General features: G+C 42.5%; 1 protein-coding gene and 1 non-coding gene across 4 annotated transcripts in view; one reads left to right on the forward strand and one right to left on the reverse strand.

Annotated features, from left to right (window-relative positions):
* ATRN (attractin) overlaps positions 1 to 23,987 on the reverse strand; it is a 192,635-nt gene that overhangs the window by 146,218 nt on the left and 22,430 nt on the right. The gene's annotated exons all lie outside the window — the stretch shown is intronic.
* On the forward strand, positions 12,557 to 12,663 carry LOC126019978 (U6 spliceosomal RNA). The gene has a single exon (XR_007499573.1). It is a non-coding gene; the product is annotated as a U6 spliceosomal RNA (small nuclear RNA).

Here is a 23,987-nt window from a genome sequence, read left to right on the forward strand (position 1 = left end):
ACATACATACATACAACTAGCGTTAATTCTCCACCAACGACTTACTGGTTTAGGACTTCCCTCATTGAACATTCAAGTTATGTTTCTAATCACAACCAACATATCTTTGTTGAAATGTCATGAAGCAAGGATGGTCAAATAAGCTTGAAAGAAAAGAACAAAATGGGAAGGCTGACATTAAGCTATGCTAATTACAGAAGCCTGGTATTGTTGGCATAAGGATGAACGAATATATCACTGAAACAGATGAGATGCCAAAAACAGACCATGCGTACACAAACACTCTATTTGTATCAGAAGTAATACTAAAAAGTGGTAAAGAAAGGTCTTGTCAATAAATGAGATTGAATAATGAATGAGTAATGAAAATAATATACACCTGGTCCCCACATACATGCACATGTAGACATAGTGCAGGTAGTCTGTAGATTTAACTGTAAAAGATAAATCAAAGTCATAATCGTAAGAAAACAGACGTGGGGATAGAGAAATAATACTGCAGGAAGGATGTTTAACTTGCATGTGACCAACTGAGTTCAAGTCCCAGCATCCCATGTAGTCCCCAAACACCATCAGAAGTAATTCCTGATGAGCGCAGAGCCACAAGTAACCCCAGAGTATGCCAGTGTGACCCAAAAACAAAAAAATCAAAAAAGAAAAGCATCTCCAGAACTTTGGGGGTAGAAAATAATTTTGTAAGAGGCTGGAGAGATAACACAGTGGGTAGGGTGCGATCGATCTCAGGTACGATCCCCAGAATCCCATGTGGTCCCCTTACCAACACCAGGAGTGCAGAGCCATGAGTAACTCCTGAGCACCACTAGGTATGACCCAAAACCAAAAAAAAGAAAAATAATTTTGCACAAGACACAAAAAGCATTCACAAGAAAAAAAATTAGACATTTTGACTATATGAAGTCAAAACGAAAAAATAATATGCAATATAGCATCACCTGACTTGTATGGTGCAACCTGGAAAAGAAATAAAGCATAATTACCAGGAGTCAAAAATAAAGGCAGGAAGGGGCCAGAGAGATAGCATGGAGGTAAGGCGTTTGCCTTTCATGCAGAAGGACAGTGGTTCAAATCCCGGCATCCCATATGGTCCCCTGAGCCTGCCAGGAGCAATTTCTGAGCACAGAGCCAGGAGGAACCCCTGAGCGCTGCCGGGTATGACCCAAAAACCAAAATAAATTAATTAATAAATAAAGTCAGGAAAACCAGAGCAGGAAGCATATTAGGCATTTCAGAAGTGTCCTGTAATACTTACAAAAGCCTGTAAGAGTACTTCCAGCAGAACTAGAAAGCGCAGGCTACATGCCCAGAAGTACGGCATGAGGCCTCAGCCAGTGTGATGTCAGCAGCTGGCCTGAGATTCCCTTCAATTGCTTTTTAAAGAGGCAGAAAAACATCACATGTGGGCAGAGAAAAGTTCACAAGAAAGCTGTTTGAGCACAGGCTCAGATTAGGAAAAAAATATATATTCCCTATGACTTCATGGCAACATGTCTCATGGCTGTTTGGGGTCCAAATTACACTTAGTATCTTCAAGCTCTGGGAACTCCCAATAAAATAAAAATCAATCTAAATTGGGGCCAGGGATGTGACTCAGAGCAAAGTACTTGCCCTGAGCTTAACTCCTGGCACTCTTTTTTCTTTTTTCCCCATTTTGTTTTGTTTTGGGGTCACACCTGGTGGCGCTCAGGGGATACTCCTGGCTCTGTGCTCAGAAATCGCTCCTGGCAGGCTCAGGGGACCATATGGGATGCTGGGAATCGAACTGGGGTCCTTCCTGGGTTGGCTGTGTGTAAGGCAAACGCCCTACCACTTGTGCTATAGCTCCAGTCCCACTCCTGGCACTCTTAAGTAAGTAGCCCAGAGACCAGAGCAGTGGTACAATGGGTGGGGCCCTTACCAGGGTTCAGGAATCCCCAGCATACCATTTGGTCCCAAGAGCCCTGCCAGGAGTGATCCCAAAGCCAGATAAAAGGCCTAAATACCGATCCGTGTGACCCAAAAGCAAAACACAATTTAAGAAAAACAAAAAAGTTGCCAGCCTGCAGAAAGATCAGTGGCAAGGTGGCTATCCTGCACGCACAAGGCCAGAGCTTCTGGACACTGTGTGTATCAGCAGCACCACCACAGCATCCATCACAGTACATCTCAGCAGCAGCACCACCAGGCCTGCAGGCCCAGGAAAGCTGCAACCACAAAGTGTATGCAAAGTTCACGACTTAAGTGTGTAGGATATGGACCAAGTGTGTGAAGGCCTCGCCCAAATATGTGTAACATTTCAATCATAACAGCATCAAAAGAAGGGGGCAGGATAGGGGAAGGCAGATGGGAAACAAAGTAGTGCCATGTGACAAGTACCCCAAGGACATAATAAAAGTAATTACAAACTCTCTAGATACAATCACCGATAACATCACATACAAATTGATTAATTCTCACTGAAAATCAAATTCAAATTAGAAATCAAGGCCAAGGGTGAGTTCAGAGGTAGAACATGTGCTGCATGTTGACCCGAGATTCAATACAGGCAATGTCCACCTAACCATTCAAAATTAAACTCTGTCAGGGGCCACAGTGATAGCACAGTGGTAGGGTATTTGCCTTGCATGTGGCCAACCTGGGACAGACCTAGGTTCGATCCCTGACATCCCATATGGTCCCCTGAGCATACCAGGAGCAATTTCTGAGCACAGAGCAGAAGTAAACCTTGAGCGCCTCTAGGTATGGCAAAAAAAAAAAAAAAAAAAAAAAAAAATATATATATATATATATATATATATATATATATATATATAATTTAAAATTCAATTGACCTTTTAGATAAAATTAAATCTGATATAGGTCGCCCCAAAAAAATCTGTTTTCAAGTTAAATTTTATTTTTTTGTTTTGTTTTTGGGGCCACATCTGGAGGTGCTCAGGGGTTGTTCCTGGCAGGCTCGGTGGACTATATGGGATGCCAGGAATCAAACGTGGGTCCATTCCAGATTGGCTGCAAGCCAGACAAATGCCCTACCTACTGTGCTATCTCTCAGGCTTCTCATTGAATTTTCAATTCTTTCTCAAAAGATGTAATGTTTTAGCTCTTAATGCATTGAGTTAAGAGACTAAAATGCGGGGCCGGGCGGTGGCGCTGGAGGTAAGGTGCCTGCCTTGCCTGCGCTAGCCTAGGACGGACCGCGGTTTGATCCCCCGGCGTCCCATATGGTCCCCCAAGCCAGGAGCGACTTCTGAGCGCATAGCCAGGAGTAACCCCTGAGCGTCACCGGGTGTGGCCCAAAAAACCAAAAAAAAAAAAAAAGAGAGACTAAAATGCTGAAAAAATATTTTTTTTTTGTTTTTGGGCCACACCTGGTAACGCTCAGGGGTTACTCCTGGCTATGCGCTCAGAAGTTGCTCCTGGCTTGAGGGACCATATGGGACGCCAGGGAATCGAACTGCGAACAGTAAAGCAAGCACCTTACCTCTAGCGCCACCGCCCAGACCCTAAAATGTTGAGAGTTAAAATTTAAACATGCTCCTGGAGCCTAGATTTGGTCTTATGTCAGGAAACTTCAGGGGTAGGGTCTCCTTGTATTTAGGCCAAGGCTTTTCCTTTCCATGTCCCTCTTTTTTTGGTGGGCCTATGCAAACAATAATTGCCACTCTAACACCGTTTTTACTGTGTTCCTTTGATTCTATGTCTTCAGTGTTTAAGGAGTTACATAATTTTTATGACTTTAGATTGCTTTGTGTGCTGCTAAAAAATATTATGTATTACAATCTGGGGACTTGAGGGACAAAGTAATTGTAATTGCCTCAGCTCCTGCCCTTTACCGGGAGAGAATTCCGGCCAGCAGCTTTCTCTCAACCAGGACAGAAGGCAGAAGGCAACTACAAATAATTCGCGAGTGTTAAGCTCTTTTGTGAACACCTAAAAAATTAAGCTGCAGAAGTTAGTGAAGGGCTCAGGGTGATGTTGCCAGTCGAGAGGCTTTATTGAGGGGAGAGCAGGGTTTTTATGCCCTGCTCCAGTGGGAGGAGTAGTAACATAGGATTGAAACATAAACCAATCAGATTTGTACAAGTACAACAATTTTAACCAATGGGAGCACATTTTAATGGCGGGAAGGATAAGAAGGAACCTGGCAGGATGAGGGGAGGGGAAGCAAATTCTTAAACAAATAGCTAATTGATATTTACGCAAATACAATTTTTTGTTTAGCCTATTTTCCATTTAAATCTTTCTTTTGTGCAAGCAATAAGGATCACAATATAAACTTTACAGAAACATATCTATAACTATATGCTTGAGAGCAGACACAAAAACAGGTTCCATGGAAGGGTTAAGGAATCTGGTTAAGCCAGATTCTGTGTGCTAAGCTAAATTTATTTGCAGAGTTTCCTGTTGGCTCGGGGCTATGCAAACTTTATGGCTATCAGGCAGGCGGTGGAAAATTCATCCAGAATTCTTTTGTGGGGTGCGCGGTCACCCACAAGTAATTGTACATGGGTTCTGTTTTATTTTTCTTAATGTTCTTTGGCTAAAAGTTCAAAGTTAAGATATCAGCAAGGGGACTTCTGAGAATTCTGTTTAGGGGTGATTGTCCTTCCACTGTAACTTTACCTTGTCCTTTTTCTTTGCACCTTTGTTCTCATAATTAAAAATAAAAAAATAAAAAATTAAAATAAACTTAAACATGCTTGTGAAGAAATATTCTATGAATAAAAATCTGCAGGAAAAACTCAACATAGGGGCCACAGCGATAGCACAGCAGTAGAGCATTTTCCTTGCATGCAGCTGACCCAGGACGAACCTGGGTTCAATCCCCAGCGTCCCATATGGTCCCCAGAACCAGGAGCGATTTTTGAGCACAGAGCCAGAAGTAACCCCTGAGTGTCATGAGCATGGCCCAAAAAAACGAAAGAAAGAAAGGAAGGAAGGGAGGGAGGAAGGGAGGGGGGAGGGAGGGAGGGAGGGAGGGAGGGAGGGAGGGAGGAGAGAGAGAGAGGAGAGAGAGAGAGAGAGAGAGAGAGAAAGAAAGAAAGAAAGAAAGAAAGAAAGAAAGAAAGAAAGAAAGAAAGAAAGAAAGAAAGAAAGAAAGAAAAGAAAGAAAGAAAGAAAGAAGAAAGAAAGAAAGAAAGAGAAAAGAAGAGAGAAGAAAGAAAGAGAAGGAAGAGGAGAAGAAAGAAGAAAGAAAGAAAGAAAGAAAGAAAGAAAGAAAGAAAGAAAGAAAGAAAGAAAGAAAGAAAGAAGAGAAGAAAGAAAGAGAAAAGAAAAGAAAGAAAGAAGAAAGAAGAAAGAAAGAGAAGAAAGAAAGAAAGAGAGAGAGAGAGAAAGAGAGAGAGAAAGAGAAGAGAAAGAGAAAAGAGAGAAAGAGAAAGAGGAAAGAGAAGAAAGAAGAAAAAAAAGAAAAGAAAAAGAGAAAGAAAGAGAAAAAGAAAAAAGAAACAATCAATATAAACAATACAAAGATCAGCTACTAGAATAAGCCAAGAAACTACATAATGAACTTAAAATGCTTTAAAAATAAAAAAAAAACAAAATATAGAAAAAGAATGAGCAGGCAGTTTCAGAAAGAGAACCTCGATGGGGGCCAGAGCAGTAGCACAGTAGTGGTGCATTTGCCTTGCATGCAGCTGACCTAGGATCAACCCAGGTTAAATCCCACATGGTCCCCTGGCTCAGGAGTGATTTCTGAGCACAGAGCCAGTAGTGACCTCTGAGCACTTGCCAGGCTGTGGCCCCACAACTCCATCCCCAAAAAAGAAAGAGAATCTCTAAAAATTAAAAATGCAATCCCTAAGACAAAAAATGTGGAGAACAAGTTTTGGATCGGATTAGGACCACAGAGATGCCGGAAATTTTAACCCAGGATGGCAAATGCCCTACCTGCTATACTAATAATCAAGCCCCTGTGGAGAATAAGTCAAATAGTAAATTAGACACAGCCAGTGCGCTACATGAGAGAGAGGTTCAGAAGCACCACCAGGAGTGCGTAAATGTGCGATGCTAGAGGTGAGCAGGAACGGACAGCAAGCAAGGCACAGTAGCGGCAAGATGATGAACATAGCAGGGTGGTAGACCAAGTCTATAGCCGACATAGTCAAAGGTAAGATCTGATTTCTGGGTGGTGGGGACACATTCTCATATGAGAAGCAAATGAGAAAGAGATCACAGGATAGAAGGTATTAAAAAGATCAGAAATATTCTGACCCTGAATGTGAAAGGAGAAAATAAAACACAGTCAGATTTCTAAAAAAGAGAACGTGATAAAACAGCCCTAAATGCAACACAGTTCAATGAGGATAGAGATTATGATAAATGGGGGGCCGAAGAAATAGCATGGAGGTAGGGCATTTGCCTTGCATGCAGAAGGGCAGTGGTTCGAATCCCAGCATCCCATAGGGTCCACCCAAGTCCTGCCAGGAGCAATTTCTGAGCATAGAGCCAGCGTAGAGTGCTGCCAGGTCTGACCCAAAACCAAAAAAAGAAAAAAAAAAAAAAAGAAAAAAAAAAGTAATTATGAGTAAAAAGGGAAGAGAATGGCATGATAAGAATGGGTAAAGTGTATCTAAAAGTAGTACCAAATAGAAAAAGACATAGGAGATGTTTTTTGGCTTTTTTTTTTTTTTTTTTTTTTGGTTTTTGGGTCACACCCGGCAGCGCTCAGGGGTTCCTCCTGGCTCCAGGTTCAGAAATCACTGCTTGCAGGCCCGGGGGACCATATGGGATGCCAGGATTCGAATCACCGACCCTCTGCATGCAAGGCAAAAGCCTTACCTCCATGCTATCTCTCCGGCTCCCCGAGATGATTATTTTTTAAGAAAACACACAGAGGGGCCCGGGCTAGGTGGCGCTCGAGGTAAGGTGCCTGCCTTACCTGCGCTAGCCTAGGAGACGGACCGCGGTTCGATCCCCCGGCCGTCCCATATGGTCCCCCAAGCCGAGGAGCGACTTCTGAGGCGCATAGCCAAGGGTAACCCCTGAGCGTCACCGGGTGTGGCCCATAAACCAAAAAAAAAAAAAAATAAAGAAACACACAGAACATAAGGCCCAGAATGGTGGCACAAGCCGTAGCGTGTCTGCCTTGCCCTTGCTAGCCTAGGACGGACCCACGGTTCAATCCCCCTGGAGTCCCCATATGGTCCCCAAAGCCAGGAGCGATTTCTGAGTGCATAGCCAGTATTCACCCAGGTGTACCCACCCTCCAAAAAAAAGAAAAAAAGAAAAGACACAGAATAGTCTCACTCCTTCTGGTGGGATTTAAGAGAAATAAAAGACAAAATGTTAATAACAGGGGCCAGAGCAATAGTAACAGCAGTAAGACTTGCGCACAGCCAACAAGGACAGACCCTGATTCAAATCCCAGCATCCCAGATGGTTCCCCTGAGCCTGGCCAGAAGCGACTTCTGACCACCCCAAAAAAATGTTAATAACTCACAGAGACAATAGAGATGATGGGCTAGAAGGGAACCAGCCCACGCTATGAAAGCTTACTACAGAGTGGTGAGAGCAGTTAAAGAAATAACGACATTAACAACTATCAGGACAATGGTAGTGAGTGAGAGAAATAGAAGAGTGAGGTGGGGAAGCGCTGGAGATGGAAAGGTTGCAACCTGGTGAAGGCACTGTACTTTCTATGGACTGAAACTTAACTACAAACATGTTTGAAACCATGGTACTTAAATTATATCATTATAATTTAAAAAAAGAAAAGACCCAAGAGTTTTCCAGAAATGCTAACGAATTTTAATTTTCAGGTGAAGGAAGCATATACTTCCTACGATGTCCACCATTTGGCCCACATTAATAAAATAGTACATAATGAGTGATGAAAAGAGAAAGGAAAAACAACTCACAAAGAAATAAAAAACATGAGAACAAGAAAGAACCTTGCACACAGCAGCCCCGTCACCATATGATACTCTTCCCTATAGTCATGGGTCCTCAAACTCTTTGGCCCGAGGGCCATTTGCGGCCCTCTGTGCAAACATTTTGTGGCCCTGCCCTAGAGGAATTTTTGTTTGTTTTGTTTTGTTTTAGTTGTTTGGGTCCACACACCCAATGTTCAAGGCTTACTACTGACTTTGCACTGAAAGATCAACCCCCGACTTTGCCTCTTGCGGCACCCTAGACCCCTGCTAAGTACTAGATCCCTAAGCACTGGCATATATAGGCCCTTCCCCCCAAGAAATTACTGGCATGCGCAAGCACTTGCCTTGCAAGCAGCTGCCTCAGGCTCAATCCTTTCCATCCCCATATGATCCCTGAGCACTGCCTGAAGTCATTCCTGAACGTAGGGCCAGGAGTAAGAACCCTGAGCAATGCCAAGTGTAGCCCCTAAAACTAAACCAAAACAAAGTTACTGAAAAGGACAAAGAAAATATATATATTATTATACTCATATATATATACTCATATGTATATATATATATATATATATATTGCTTATTTCAAACATCACATAAAGAAACAAGAATCTGAAGTGATACTACAGCAGGTAGGACACTTGGTCTTCATCCTAGCACTAGCTATGGATCCCCTGACCACTCAGAGTAAGACCAGAGCATCACCACATGTGGCCCAAAAAAAAGTGTGTGTGTTGTGGTGTGTTGTGTGGTGTGTGTGTGTGTGTGTGTGTGTGTATTTCTGAATGTTGTGTGAGAGAGGATGAGAGAAAAAATATCTATGAACAAACAGCACTGACAATTACTTTTCAAAGAGCAATAGTAAAAGCCCAGAATACAACAGAATATATTCAAAATGCTGTGACCCTACAATGATGAGCATCCTATTTTCTGTTTCCTCTACATCAACATTCAAGGATGAAGAAGACAAAATAAAGACAACAGACAAAATTTAGTTTCATTTTTGTTCTGTTCTCTTACTTTTTAGGTACACAGGGCTTTACCCTTGGCTCTGCACTTAAGAATTTACTCCCAGTGATGCTCAGGGGAACACATGGAATGCTGTGGACTGAACCCAAGCATATACAAGCGCCTTACCCATCTGTACTAACCCTCCAGTCCCAAAATTTGATGTTTTTGCCAAAAGGAAAGCTCCCAAACATAAACATAAAAATTCTAAAGCAAAATGCCCACAAATGGGGCATGGAGAAATAGCATAGCGGTAGGGTGTTTGCCTTGCAAGCAGCCGATCCAGGATGGACGATGGTTTGAATCCAGGCATCCCATATGGTCCCCCTACCTGCCAGGAGCAACCGTGAGCACTGCTGGGTGTGACCCAAAAACAAAAACAAAAAGCCCACAAATAAAACCTAAAGGCTTGTATTAAAAATATCTTGGGGGGGGGGGCGGCCAGAGCAATAGCACAGCAAGTAGGGCATTTACCTTGCATGTGGCCAATCTGGGTTTGAACCCTGGCATCTCAATATGGTCCCCCCCAAGCTTGTCAGGTTTAATTTCTTTTCTTTTTTTTTTTTTTTTTTTTTTTTTGGTTTTTTGTTTTTGGGTCACACCCAGCAACACTCAGGGGCTACTCCTGACTCTACACTCAGGAATCACCACCCGGCAGGCTCAGGGAACCATATGGGATGTCGGGATTCAAACTATTGTCCTTCTGCATGCAAGGCAAACATCCTACTGCTGGTGCTATCTCTCCAGCCCTGTCAGGAGTAATTTATTATTTTTTTTTTTTTGGTTTTTGGTTTTTGGTTTTTTGGGCCACAACCCATGTGACACTCAGGGGGTACTCCTGGCTATGCGCTCAGAAGTCGCTCCTAGGCTTGGGGGACCATATGGGACGCCGGGGGATCGAACTGCGGTCCACTCCAAGGCTAGCGCAGGCAAGGCAGGCCACCTTACCCTCTAGCGCCACCCACCCCGGCGCCCATCAGAAGTAATTTCTAAGCACAGAGCAAGAGTAATGCCTGAGCACTGCCAGTGTAACCAAAATACAATCTTATGGGCAAATTGAGTTCTTACCAGAAAGTCAAGGATGCTCTAACAATTAATTAGTAAATCTGTTAGGAAAAAGAAAGCCTATTAGGTAATTTGGCACATGAACTGACTAGTGGCTGCATAAATAATGCAACGGGCTGGAGCACATTTGGATTGCCGGAGGTTCAGGCTCTCCGTGCGTGGCACCACACTGTTCCCTGAACACTATTTAATTATAAAATCAAAGCTAAACCAAAATATATTAATAATTTAAATATCAGTTTGACCCCCTATTTACTTTGTGCTAGGCACGATGTACTATATAATTTCTTTTTTTTTGGTTTTTGGGTCACACCCGGTGGCACTCAGGGGTTACTGCCGTGCTATCTCTTCAGCCCCAGAAGATTTCTTTTCAAGTGAGGAGGCAGAGAGGTAGCTCAGGGGTCAGGAACTCAAGCTTTGTTTGTGCAAAGACCAATTTCAATCCCTGGCATTGCATGAATTCACTAGATATTGCACTGATGGCCCCACCAACAAAGGCCCTAGTATGCTCCATACCAGTGGACGAAGTATCATGGAGTGTAGCACCCATGATCCTAAGTACTGCTTGAAAGGGACCCCCCCCCCCCTCCAAGACAAAATAAAGTTCGGGACAAAACTATTCAGCAATACCCTACAGACCTTAAAGAGATCAATTAAACAAGAAAAGAAAAATAAGTATGTGATCAGAAATAAATTCTTACAGCTTAATGGCAGCATTAAGTATCAAAATAGAAAGCTTAGGATAATCCAATTATTGCCAAACTCCAGGCCAGCTATGGCTCTATAAGGATTTGCAAAAACTGGGGCCGGAGAGATAGCACAGCAGTAGGGCATTTGCCTTGCAAGCAGCTGATTCAGGATCAATGGTGGTTCGAATCCCGGCATCCCACATGGTCCCCCAGCCTGCTCGGGATGATTTCTGAGCGCCGCCGGTGGTGGCCCAAAAACAAACAAACAAAAATAATAATTTGCAAAAACTACCCAAATTACAAACTTGGACATTCCTCTGGCCAGGGAAATAGTGCAAAGCATAATGAGTTCAGTACCAAATGACCCTGATCACCGCTAGAAGTGATCAACAAACAAAGTGCCAGGAACAGTCCCTGAGCAACATCAGGAATGACCCAAAAGCCTCAAATCTGCTTTGCAGCTCCAGTCATTAGCATGATGGTAAGATTCAACTGTCTGGCCCAGGAAGGCAGAGATTGAGCTCTCTGATAAAATGTGCGTTTCCATTGGCTGAGTCCAGCCCTGCTCCAGCTCAGGCCCTGACAGGTAATTCCTAGAGCTCAGCAGCCACAGCAGCTTAGGAGAGCTAAATACTACTTAGTGCTAGAATAGTCCTAATAAAAATAACAACAAAAATCCATCCTGTGTGCTACAGTACCAATTGGGTTATAGTGAGAGCAATGAAGTCGAGGGTTGTCTTATATGCCGAGTATATCCAAGTATATCCCGAAAATGTTTCAATATGCCGCTAAACGAAAATTGTCTGAATATTGCCACAAAATGAATTTTCTAACTCAATCCTGTACCAATCACTGCAAGGCTGCTCGGACCGCCTCTCTAACTCAACCAACACAAGCAGGCTTTTGATGCATGCAAATTAGACAATGTTCTGGACCCAAATCTACACTGTAAAAAGCCTGCTCAGGTTGGCCAGAGTCAGAGAGGAAGTCTATTACAGTATAACCTTTGAACCTTTGCTTGTTGTGATTGGCTCACTGCAGAAGATACAGTTGCAGCACAGGAACATTCTGTCTGATACAGCAAATATTGGCCTAAACCTATGTTTTAACTGTAAGTTAGGGGGGTCGTCTTATAGCCGGAAAATACGGTAATAAAAGTGTATCAGGCAATTTTGAAATAGTTTTACAAATTTAAAATCACAGTGCAGGGATGTGTCTAGGCAGCAGAGCACCTGTCTTACATGCATGAAGCCCTGTGTTTCCTCCCAGCACCAACACACATACACACATATACACACACACAAACCCAAGAATCTAAAACATAAACAAGACCTACATAAATAAAAATAAACAACTTGTTTTTGAGAAATGACCAGACCGCTCAAATGACTAGAGTACAAGCTTAGCATCAGAAAGGCCCAGGTTCAATCCCTGGTGCAGGCACTAACTACATAGTCCTCTGAGGATCACTGGGAATAACCCCTGAGCATTGCCCTAGGAGTAGCCCAGAAACTTTCCAAAAATTAAAAAACATGTTCTAAATATGAAATTTTTACAACATAAAGGTCACAAATTTTCCCAAGTGACTCAATATGAGATGACATTCCCAGCTAAATCTGAACTGAGACTTTGGCTCAAGTTAAAAATGACTAAAACTAAAAAAAAAACAAATAGACTAAAACTAACCAAGACAGATTTGAAGCCTGTATGACTGTAGTCAATTTCAAATTTGCAAGGGGAAAACCATCCATAAGCACAAATGGAACTGGGACAACTTCTTTCCAAAGAAAATTAATTCAGTTAGGTCACTACAACAGATTACGCAAGGAATAAATTACAAGTAAATAAAAGGATTCAGAAAAGAGAATTTAAATACTGAAGAAATCAAGGAGAATATATTTACAAAGTCAGGACAGAAAAGGATGTTTAGTACTTGCTTCAGCAGTGCATATACTAAAATTGAATGTTATTGAGATGATTAACACGGCCCCTGAGCAAGGATGACATGCAAAATTCATGAATCACTCAAAATTTAAAAAGTAAAAGAAAATAAAGGGATGTTTAAATACAGCACAATCATACAGACAGACAGACAAACACACACATACACACACATACACACACACACACACACACACACACACACACACACACACAAATAAAGGGAAGGAATAATAATAAAAGTGCCCTTGCACACAGCCATGCCTGGTTGGATCCCTGGTCCCCAGCACAACCCTGAATACCACCAGAGGTAATTTCTAAATTCAGAGCGAGGATAAATCCCTGAGCACCGCTGGGTGTGACAAATAATAATGATAATAGTAATAAAAATAATAAAAGTGACTATATCTTAATGATAATTTGTCAGTTGTGGGGCCAAAGCGATAGTACTTTAGGTTCACACAGCTGGCCCAGGTTCAATCCCCAGTACCCCAAGCCCTGAGTACAGAGCCAGAAATAAGGCATGAGAACTTCCAGATGTATCATTTCCCTCCTCCCTCCAAATAAAACAGATTTGTCAGTTGTGTTAAAAAGATACTACAGATGAGCCGGAGAGATAGCACAGCAGTAGGGCATTTTCCTTGCATGCAGCCAATCCAGGACAAACGGTGGTTCAAATCCCGGCATCTCATGGTCCCCTGTGCCTGCCAGGAGCAATGTCTGAGCACAGAGCCAGGAGTAACTCCTGAGTGCCGCGGGTATGACCCAAAAACAAAACAAAACAAAACAAAACAAGACACTACAGAGAGCAAAGTAATAGTACAATGTGTAGGGTGTTTGCCTTGCACACAGCTGACCAGGGTTCAATGGTCCCACAAAACTACCAGGTCCCCTGACACTGTGTGGATCGACTGTCAGCATTCAGCCAGGGGCTGACTCCAGCATCACCACATGTGGGCCCAAAGAAAAACAGAAAGATGGTGCCCTCTACTAATACTACCTCAGGCTCAACAAAAACTTTGAAAGCCCATGAAAACTTTTCCATTCACAACGTGATTTCAGATTTCCTGAAAAGTTTCAGATGTGACACAGCATGTCCCTTTACCCACTCTCGCTTGCGTCAACTTAGCAGATCACCATGGGACTCTCATCAGAGAAATCAACAAAGGCACATTTCTAGTCCTTAAACATAAGACTTAATTCAGAGTTCCCCGGCTTTTATGCTAATGTGCATCTTCTGCTCCAGGATCCAACCCAGGGTTCTGCATTACACACACTCATTGTGTCCCCGCTGGCTCCTCCCTCTACTCTGGCAGTTCCTTGGTCTGTCACTGCTTCTCATGACACAGAAAGTGTTGCGGAAGATTATCAGGTCTTTTCTCCCCTGATTTGAGTATATCTGATGTTTGGTGCTTTGATTTTGTTTTTCTCATGATTAGACTGGCATTGTGGGTTTCGAGGAAATCATGTTTTTAGGAGTCACTTCTAATCTCATTATACCAATGTTCTTTGGTTTGTTTTCTTCTCTTTTGGGAGGTTTGGGGGAAGTCCACCTTGCAGGGGAGCAAATGCAGGGACTGAATTTGGGTCAGCTTAACCAATGTGCATTTTTTCTTTTTTATTTTTTTTTTTGGTTTTTGGGTCACACCCAGCAGTGCTCAAGGGTTACTCCTGGCTGTGTGCTCAGAAATCACTTCTGGCAAGCTCGGGAGACCATATGGAATGACAGGAATCGAAGTGGGGTCCATCCTGTGTTGGCCACGTGCAAGGCAAACACCCTACCACTGTGCTATTGCTCTGGCCCCCAACATTATCTTGAAACTGGGAGCCACTTTAGCAGTGCACAGGGGCCCAGGGACTACTCCCAGGGACTATCGGCCAAAGGTCTAAGGACCACCTGGGCCTGGTAATACCTCACCCTGGTACTACTTGGGGGCTTCCAGGGATACACCCAGTGATGCTCAAGTCGTCATGTGGTACCAGGGTCTGAACTAGTGCTAGGCAAGACAGATCTCTTAAACACTGTACCATCTTCCCAGCCCCTCTACCAGCATCTTAACATTGTAAATTGATAGTTATTTGGTTATGTTCATCACGGGATTCCTCTACTGTAAAATTACTACTTTTCCTCCTTTTGTATTATCTCTTTGGATAAGTCACTAAATTCAACCTATCATCAAGGTAGAGAGAGGCATTAGAGGAAAGAATTATATTTTTCAGAATTATTGTGTTTGCCTTGCACGTAGCTGACCCAGGACGGACCTGGGTTCGATTCCCGGCATCCCATATGGTTCCCCAAGCCAGGAGCAATTTCTGAGCACAGAGCCAGGAATAACCCCTGAGCATCACCAGGTGTGGCTCAAAAACCAAAAAAAAAAAAAAAAAGAAAGAAAGAAAAAGAAAAAAGAAAAAATTTTGTTCCCCCTCTTCATTTACCTATCCAATTATTTATAGCTAATTTTGGGTGGGGGCAAACAACATCCAACAGTGATCAGGGCTTACTCCTGGCTCTGTGCTCTGAGTCACTCCTGGCAGTACTTAGGGGATGATATGAGGTACTAGTGATCAAACCAGGATCAGCATGTGCAAGCAAAGCAAATGCCTTAACCCCTGTACTATCTCCCCAGCCCCTGTAATTAAATAATTCTAATTGTGACATAAAACAAGGTCAATCATTCACTAGAGGGGCAGGAGAGATAGCACAGCGGTAGGGTGTTTCCTTGCACTGGACAGACTCAGGATGGTGGTTAGATTACCAACATCCCGTATGGTCCCCCAAGCCTGCCAGGTGCGATTTCTGAGTGCAGAGCCAGGAATAACTCTTCAACCCTGCCGGGTGTGACCCAAAAACCAAACAAACAAACAAAAAATCATTCACTAGATCAATAGATCACTGCAGTATCTCATCTCAAGAATTGGGAGGGGGTCAGAGTCCTACAGATAGGATGTTTGCCTTGTACACTGTGATTCCTCGTAGGGCTCCTCTTGTCCACCAGGAGTGATTCCTGAGTACAGAGCTAGGAGTAAGTTCTGAGCAATGCTTGGTGTAGCCCAATTAAAAAAAAAAAATCTCAGGAGTACTATTCATAATATATAGAGAAAAAAAGCAATACAAAACTGCTGGAGTGGTGGCTCAAGGGGTTAGGCATCTGCCTTGCCGGCACTAACTTCAGACGGACAGCGGCTCAATCCCCCAGCATCCCATATGGTCCCCCGAGCCTACCAGGAGCAATTTCTGAGCATAGAGCCAGGAGTAACCCCTGAGTGCTGTTGGGTGACCCAAAATCACCCCCGCAAAAAAAAAAAAAAAAAAAAAAAAAAGAGAGAGAGAGACTAAAATAAAACCATTTCATACCCATAAAATCACCTAAAAAGTACTGAAAATACCCAAACATGATTGGTTGTGAAAAACATAACTGCTCCCTTCTAAGAACAATTTAACAACACCTAAAATTACAAAACTTATCAAAACTAACAATTTCACTTGGAGGATACTGATGAGCAGTCTTCAAACTGACTTGAATTGGCATAGGAAAATGATCTACAGGGGCTGCTCAGGTGATTTCCAACTTTCACATACAAAATAACTAAAGGCAGATTTAACTCACTGCTAAAACACCTAAAAAGTTTCCTCAGGGGCCGGGAAGGTGGTGCTAGAGGTAAGGTGTCTGCCTTGCAAGCGCTACCATAGGACGGACAGCGGTTCGATCCCCCGGCGTCCCAGATGGTCCCCCCAAGCCAGGGGCAATTTCTGAGCGTATAGCCAGGAGTAACCCCTGAGCGTCAAATGGGTGTGGCCCAAAAACCAAAAAAAAAAAAAAAGTTTCCTCAATGCAAGAGAGGACTTAAATGAGTAAGGTCCAGGACTCGACATCTCTGGCAACACATAAACAATGCTGGCCAAAGGTTATCATTTATCTTTGGCATATAATTTTTTGTTTGTTTTTTGGGGCCACACCCAGCCGCAATCATCGGTTATTCCTGGCTGTGTACTCAGAAATTACTCCTAACACGCTCGGGGAACCACATGGAATTCTGGGGATTGAACCTAGGTCGGCCCTATGCAAAGAAAATACCCTACCCACTGTGCTATTGCCCTATCCCCAATCTTTTTTTCCCTTCCCCTAACCCCCAGCCCCAATCTTTGGCATATAATTTAAAAGACTCAATCCAAATTAGCAGTGCCCATTTTAAAATAGGATAAACGTGGGGCCAGAGCGGTGGTGCAAGCAATAAGGCATCTGCCTTGCCCACGCTAGCCCAGGGCGGACCGTGGTTAGATTCCCTGGAGTTTCTTATGGTCCCCAAGCCAGGAGCGATTTCTGAGCACATAGCCAGGAGTAACCCTTGAGCGTCACGGAGTGTGGTCCAAAAACAAAAACAACAACCAAAAAGGATAAATGAGGGCCCAGAGAGATAGTACAGTGGCGTTTGCCTTGCAAGCAGCTGATCCAGGACCAAAGGTGGTTGGTTCAAATCCCGGTGTCCCATAGGGTCCCCCGTGCCTGCCAGGAGCTATTTCTGAGCAGACAGCCAGGAGTAACCCCTGAGCAATGCTGGGTGTGGCCCAAAAACCAAAAAAAAAAAAGATAAAACTATGACTAGGTATCAAATATTTAAATATTTAAATGCTGGGTATCAAATATTTAAATATTTCTATAATTTAAAAGAATTCAAAGTCTTGAAAGACACAGCTATAACAACCTTTCACCTAAATAAATAAGCTGTCATCTTACATAGTCAGTAGGTTTTTGCAAACTATCACTTTATCACTTTACATATCACTTTTTAAATAAGTGGTCATTATCAGCAGAATTACTTTTTTCTCCTCAAAGATATAATAAAACACTGTTATTTAAGAACTTGATGTACTTCTTTTTAGGTTTTTCAGTATTTTGTATGCATGAGGAAATAATGTAAGACTTACTCTGAACTCTAGCACCTTATAATAGCAAGGTAGTGCACACATTTGAACAAGATACTATACAGCAAAGTCAGAAATGCTTTCCCAGGGGCCGGGAAGGTGGTGCTAGAGGTAAGGTGTCTGCCTTGCAAGCGCTAGCATAGGACGGACCGCGGTTCGATCCCCCGGCGTCCCATATGGTCCCCCCAAGCCAGGAGCGACTTCTGAGCACATAGCCAGAAGTAGCCCCTGATCATCAAACAGGTGTGGCCCAAAAACCAAAAATAAATAAATAAATAAATGCTTTCCCAGCAAAGGCCCACCTGTTACTTTTTAAAGGTATAAAAACATATTTTGGTTTTTCAGCTGAATAAACATATTTGGCTATGTTTTAAAAGAAACGTAATAATCACTTAACTCAAAAGAAATCTTCAAACACATATGGTCTCAGAAAGCTCACAAAATTTCATGTATATATAAAATCTTGAATGCCCAATAAATTGTCCTGAAGCACAGAAACAGATTAGAATAAAACCTATAGGGAAACACACAGAGACAAAACTATGCACATAAAACTGGCAAAACTGGAGAAATTATGCTCAAAGGGCAGGAGCACCAGCTTTTACATGCACAAATGCTGGGTCCATTCCTAGTCCCACACCCCAGGGCCATCCCCAGCACTCGAAGGTGTGGCCCTAACAAAAAAGAAAAATACAAAACTAGTAAAATATGGGCCGGAGAGATAGCACAGCGGCATTTGCCTTGCAAGCAGCCGATCCAGGACCAAAGATGGTTGGTTCGAATCCCAGTGTCCCATATAGTCCCCCATGCCTGCCAGGAGCTATTTCTGAGCAGACAGCCAGGAGTAACCCCTGAGCAATGCTGGGTGTGGCCCAAAAACAAACAAACAAACAAACAAAAAACTAGTAAAATATGATTCAGGTTAATGGACAGTCACAATGCCAATTATTTTGGCTCTCTTTTTGTACTACAGTTATATATGATGAAGGCATTAAGGAAAATGAGCATATCCAAAAGATCTCGGTATATATTTGTTCTTATAATTATATATGAATTTATAATTATCTTAAAACAATACATTTGTAACTACAAAGGCTTTAGAAAGAGTAGAACAATAAATATAGAGACCAATGGAATATAAATGAAATAAAATATAATTGAGAGTCTAGAAATAAACCTATACAATCTAGAGTCAATTGATTTTTGGCACTGAAAAGCAGGACCATTCATTGGGGAAAGAATAGTCTCTTCAACAAATGGAGCTAAAACTGGATCTCATGTGCAGAAGAATATATCAGCAGCTGGGGAGCTTGTTGGGGGTGGGAGGGCACATGGCTGCTTACTTAACAGACGCCACATGGAACTGCCCCAGAAGACATGGTTCCCTGAACAGCACAGGGAGCAACCCCTAGTTCCATGTCGGGAGTAACCCCCATGATCACTGGGTGTGGCCCAAGAAACAAACAAAACTGTTGAGCATGTACAAAAATTAACTCAAGGAGCAGGAGAGACAGTACAGTTGGTAGGATGCTGTTGCATCAGAGCCCTTTGGATGGGCTTCGAGGTTGCCTTGCATGTGACTGGCCCAGGTTCGACCCCCAGCATCCAATATGCTCCTCTGAGCCCCACCATGAGTAATACTTGAGCAGAGAGCCAGGAGTAACCCTGAGTATTGCCATGTGTAGCCCAAGAACAATCAAAAAAATTCTCATGGGCTAGAGAGAGAGGCCATGGAGCTGAGTACAGGTTCTGCATGCAGGAGGCCCAAGTTTGATCCCTCCACATCATAGTTCCCTCCTCCACTAGGAGTAACTCCTGAGCACAGAGCTAGGATTTCCCTGAAGGAACTCAGGGTGTGATCCGAAAATCCCCAGAAAGAGATATTTCAAAAATGGATCAAAGACCAAAACGTAAGTGCAAAATCTATGAAACTTTTAAAAAGAAATGTAAAAATTCCTTCCCTCCCCCTTGATAGCCTGCATCAATCCCAAGACTTGGAGCAGAACATGCCAAGGGTCACAACCTCTGTTGTCTGAAGAGGCAGGCCTTGGAAAGAATTGGCCCTTTTCAGTGAAAAACAAGTAGTCATTACTCATACCAACAACTCAAGAAATAGGAACATTTGAGATCATCCCTGAATCAGATTTAAAAGGCAATTTTTATGTAGAATAATCTCTGAAATAATGGAAATTTTAAACTCTGCATATTAGATAGACCTGTAAGTAAATTTATGGCATGAATCATTAAAATAAATAAATGTATACAACTATGAATTAGAAATATATACACATATATATGTGTCTGTATATATACATATATCTGTATATATATATTTGGAGGGGGGCTGCCAGCCTTCTAGTCTTGGAAATGGTTAAGCTGAGCTTAAACTTCTAATACCATCAATAGCAAAGCATAGATGTGTGCTTTTGGTTTTGTTGTTTTTTGTGTGTGTGTGTGTGTGTGTGTGTGTGTGTGTGTGTGTGTGTGTGTGTGTGTGTGTGTGTGTGTGTGTGTGTGTGTGTGTGTGGTTTTTGAGTCACACCCGGCAGTGCTCAGGGGATACTCCTGGCTCCATGCTCAGAAATTGCTCCTGACAGGCACGGGGGACCATATGGGACGCCGGGGTTCGAACTGATGACCCTCTGCATGAAAGGCAAATGCCTTACCCCCATGCTATCTCTCCGGTCCCATATGTGTTTTTAATTGAAACACTATAGTTACAAAATTGTCCATAATAGTTTTTTCCCTACAGCTAAAGTTGTTCATGATCGAGTTACAGTCCTACAATGTATAACAATCCTCACTAGTGCATTTCCTGCCACCAGTGTCAACAGTTTCCTTCTCACCCTCCCCATGCCCTCTTCCCTCATACCCATCTCTCCCACCTGCCTCTGGGGAAGGCATTTTACTTCTCCTCTTCCTTCTCTCTCCTCTTTCTCTCCTGTCTCTCCCCTCTCCCCTCTCCTCTTTCTCTCTCTCTGTCCTATCTCCCTTCTCTCTCTCTCTCTCTCTCTCTCTCTCTCTCTCTCTCTCTCCTCTCTCTCTCTCTCCTCTCTCTCTCTCTCCTCTCCTCTCTCTCTCTCTCTCTCTCTCTCTCTCTCTCTCTCTCTCTCTCTCTCTCTCTCTCTCTCTCTCTCTCCTTTTTGTAACACTGTGGTTCCCACTACTGTTAATGAAGGAGCACTATGAATGTCCCTTTCATATTAAACCCTTCTCTACTCTACTGCACTAACTATTCTAACTGCACTCTCCGATCTTTGTGACAAGCTTCATACCATGGACTGCTTCTCCTAATCCTCATCTCTATTGTCTCTGGATATCATACCCACACTGTCTTTTATTTTCTTTATATCCCATTGATGAGTGAGATTATTCTGTTTACCCCTCTCCCTCTGACTCATTTCACTCAATGTAATATTCTCCATGTCCATCCATGTATAATCAAAGTTCATGACTTCATTTTTCCTAATGGCCGCATAGTATTTCATTATGTAGATATACCAGTTTCTTAAGCCATTCATCTGTTGTCAGGTACCTGGATTGCTTCCAGATTCTAGCTATTGTAAATAATGCTGTGTTGAACATAGGAGTGCAAAGGACATTTTTGTATTGTGTTTTTTGTGTTCCTAGGAGTGGTACTGCTGGGTCATAAGGAAGTTCAAGTTCAGTTTTTTAAGGAATCTCCATATTTTTTTCCAAAAAGGCTGGACTAAATAGCATTCCCACCAGCAATGAATGAGAGTCCCTTTCTCCCCACATCCATGCCAGCAACACATATTCTTGTTTTTTGTGATGTGTGCCAGACTCTGTGGTATGAGATGATACTTCATTGTTGTTTTGATTTGTGATGTGGAGCATTTTAGAAAATATAATTTTGTTTTGTTTTGGTTTGACTTTTGAGACACACCTGGCAGTGCTCAGAAATTACTCCTGGCTCTGTGCTCAGAAGTGGCTGCTGACAGGCTCAGAGGAACATATGAGATTCCAGGGATTGAACCCGGGTCCATTCCAGGTCGACTGAGTGCAAGGCAAACGTCTTACCACTATGCTATCACTCCAGCCCCCGAAAATACAATTTTTAAGAGGCGATCCCTAAAGCCTAAGTAGCCACCAAACTAAATAAGACCACTGAAATTTAAAACTCTATGTCAAAATAAAATAAAAATCAGATGCTGGAGATACAGTTCAGCAGGTTGAGCACTTGCCTGCGTTGATCCCCTGAGCACCTCCAGGAGTGAGTGCTTCCTGAGTGCAAAAACAGGATTTACCAGGGAATATCACTGGATGTGGCTGAAGGGGGTGAGGGGGAACGGAAGCAAGAGATAGTAGCAGTAGGGCATCTGCCCTTGCTCGTGGCCGACCTGGGACAAACCTGGGTTCTATTCCCGGCATCCCACATGGTCCCTCAAGACTGCCAGGAGCGATTTCTGAGTGGAGAGCCATGAGATAAAATCATTTGTGAATCACATACCTGATAAAGACTAAAAAGAATTCTGATATTTTGCAGAAATAAGTTAAGGGATTGTTGGGCTTGTTAACTTGGCCCCCACAGGCACCAGTAATACCTCATGGTATTGTTCTTCTCTGCCTAGGCACATTAAAATGGGAAAACTTTATATATGCAAACAAGTTCTTATCTAATAGAGATAGGAACACACCAAAAACTTTTTTTTTTGTGGGGGGGGGGGGCACTCACACCCAGCAGCGCTCAGGGGATACTCTTGGCTCTACGCTCAGAAATTGCACCTAGCAGGCACAGGGGACCATATGGGATGCCGAGATTTGAACCACCGTCCTTCTGCATTCAAGGCAAATGCCCTACCTCCATGCTATCTCTCCGGCCCCAGAAATCAACGAAGTGGAAACTCAAAAAACAATCCGAAAGATCAACGAAAGCAGAAGTTGGTTCTTTGAAAAAATAAACAAGATTGATAGACCACTGGCAAACCTAACAAAGAAAGAGAGAGAGAGAAACTTGGTAACTCCTATCAGGAATGAAAAAGGAGAGATCACTACTGATATGACAGAGATTCAAAGGGTAATCAGAAACTACTTTGAAAAACTCTACGCCACTAAAAATGAGAACCTGGAAGAAATGGATAAATTCTTGGACTCTTATAATCTTCCACGGTTGAAGGAAGAGGATGTAGCATATCTAAACACCCCCATCACCATTGATGAAATTAAAACAGTAATCAAATATCTGCCGAAAAACAAAAGCCCAGGTCCAGATGGATTCACTAATGAATTCTATCAAACTTTCCAAGAGGAACTACTGCCAATCTTGGCAAGACTCTTTCATGAAATTGAACAAACAGAAACACTTCCAAATAGCTTTTATGAAGCCAACATCACCTTGATACCTAAACCAGACAGAGATGCTACCAAAAAAGAAAATTACAGACCAATATCACTGATGAATGCAGATGCAAAGATCCTCAACAAAATCCTGGTAAATAGGATTCAATGCCTCGTTAAAAAGATCATCCACTACAATCAAGTATGTTTCATCCCAGGAATGCAAGGCTGGTTTAACATCCGTAAATCTATCAACATAATACACAACATCAATAACAAGAAAAATAAAAACCACATGATCATATCAATAGATGCAGAGGAAGCATTTGATAAGGTCCAACACCCATTCTTGATCAAAACTCTCAGCAAGATGGGAATGGAGGGAAACTTTCTCAATATAGTGAAGGCCATCTACCACAAGCCAGTGGCAAATATTATCCTCAATGGAGAAAAACTGAAAGCCTTCCCTCTAAATTCTGGCACAAGACAAGGCTGTCCTCTCTCACCACTCCTATTCAATATAGCACTGGAAGTACTTGCTATAGCGATTAGGCAAGAAAAGGATATCAAGGGAATCCAGATAGGAAAGGAAGAAGTCAAGCTCTCACTGTTTGCAGATGACATGATACTCTACTTAGAAAACCCTAAAGACTCTATCAAAAATCTTCTAGAAACAATAGACTCATATAGCAAGGTGGCAGGCTACAAAATTAACACACAAAAATCAATGGCCTTTCTATACACCAATAGTAATAAGGATGAAATGGACATTAAGAAAACAACCCCATTCACAATAGTGCCACACAAACTCAAATATCTTGGAATCAACTTGACTAAATATGTGAAGGACCTATACAAAGAAAACTATAAAACTCTGCTCCAAGAAATAAGAGAGGACACACGGAAATGGAAACGCATACCCTGCTCATGGATTGGCAGGATTAACATCATCAAAATGGCAATACTCCCCAAGGCATTATACAGATTTAATGCCATCCCTCTAAAGATACCCATGACATTCTTCAAAGAAGTGGATCAGACACTTTTGAAATTCATTTGGAACAATAAACACCCTCGAATAGCTAAAGCAATCATTGGGAAAAAGAATATGGGAGGAATTACTTTCCCCAACTTTAAACTGTACTACAAAGCAACAGCTATCAAAACAGCATGGTATTGGAATAAGGATAGGTCCTC

This window comes from Suncus etruscus, chromosome 9, assembly GCF_024139225.1.
Source record: "Suncus etruscus isolate mSunEtr1 chromosome 9, mSunEtr1.pri.cur, whole genome shotgun sequence".
NCBI lineage: Eukaryota > Metazoa > Chordata > Mammalia > Eulipotyphla > Soricidae > Suncus > Suncus etruscus.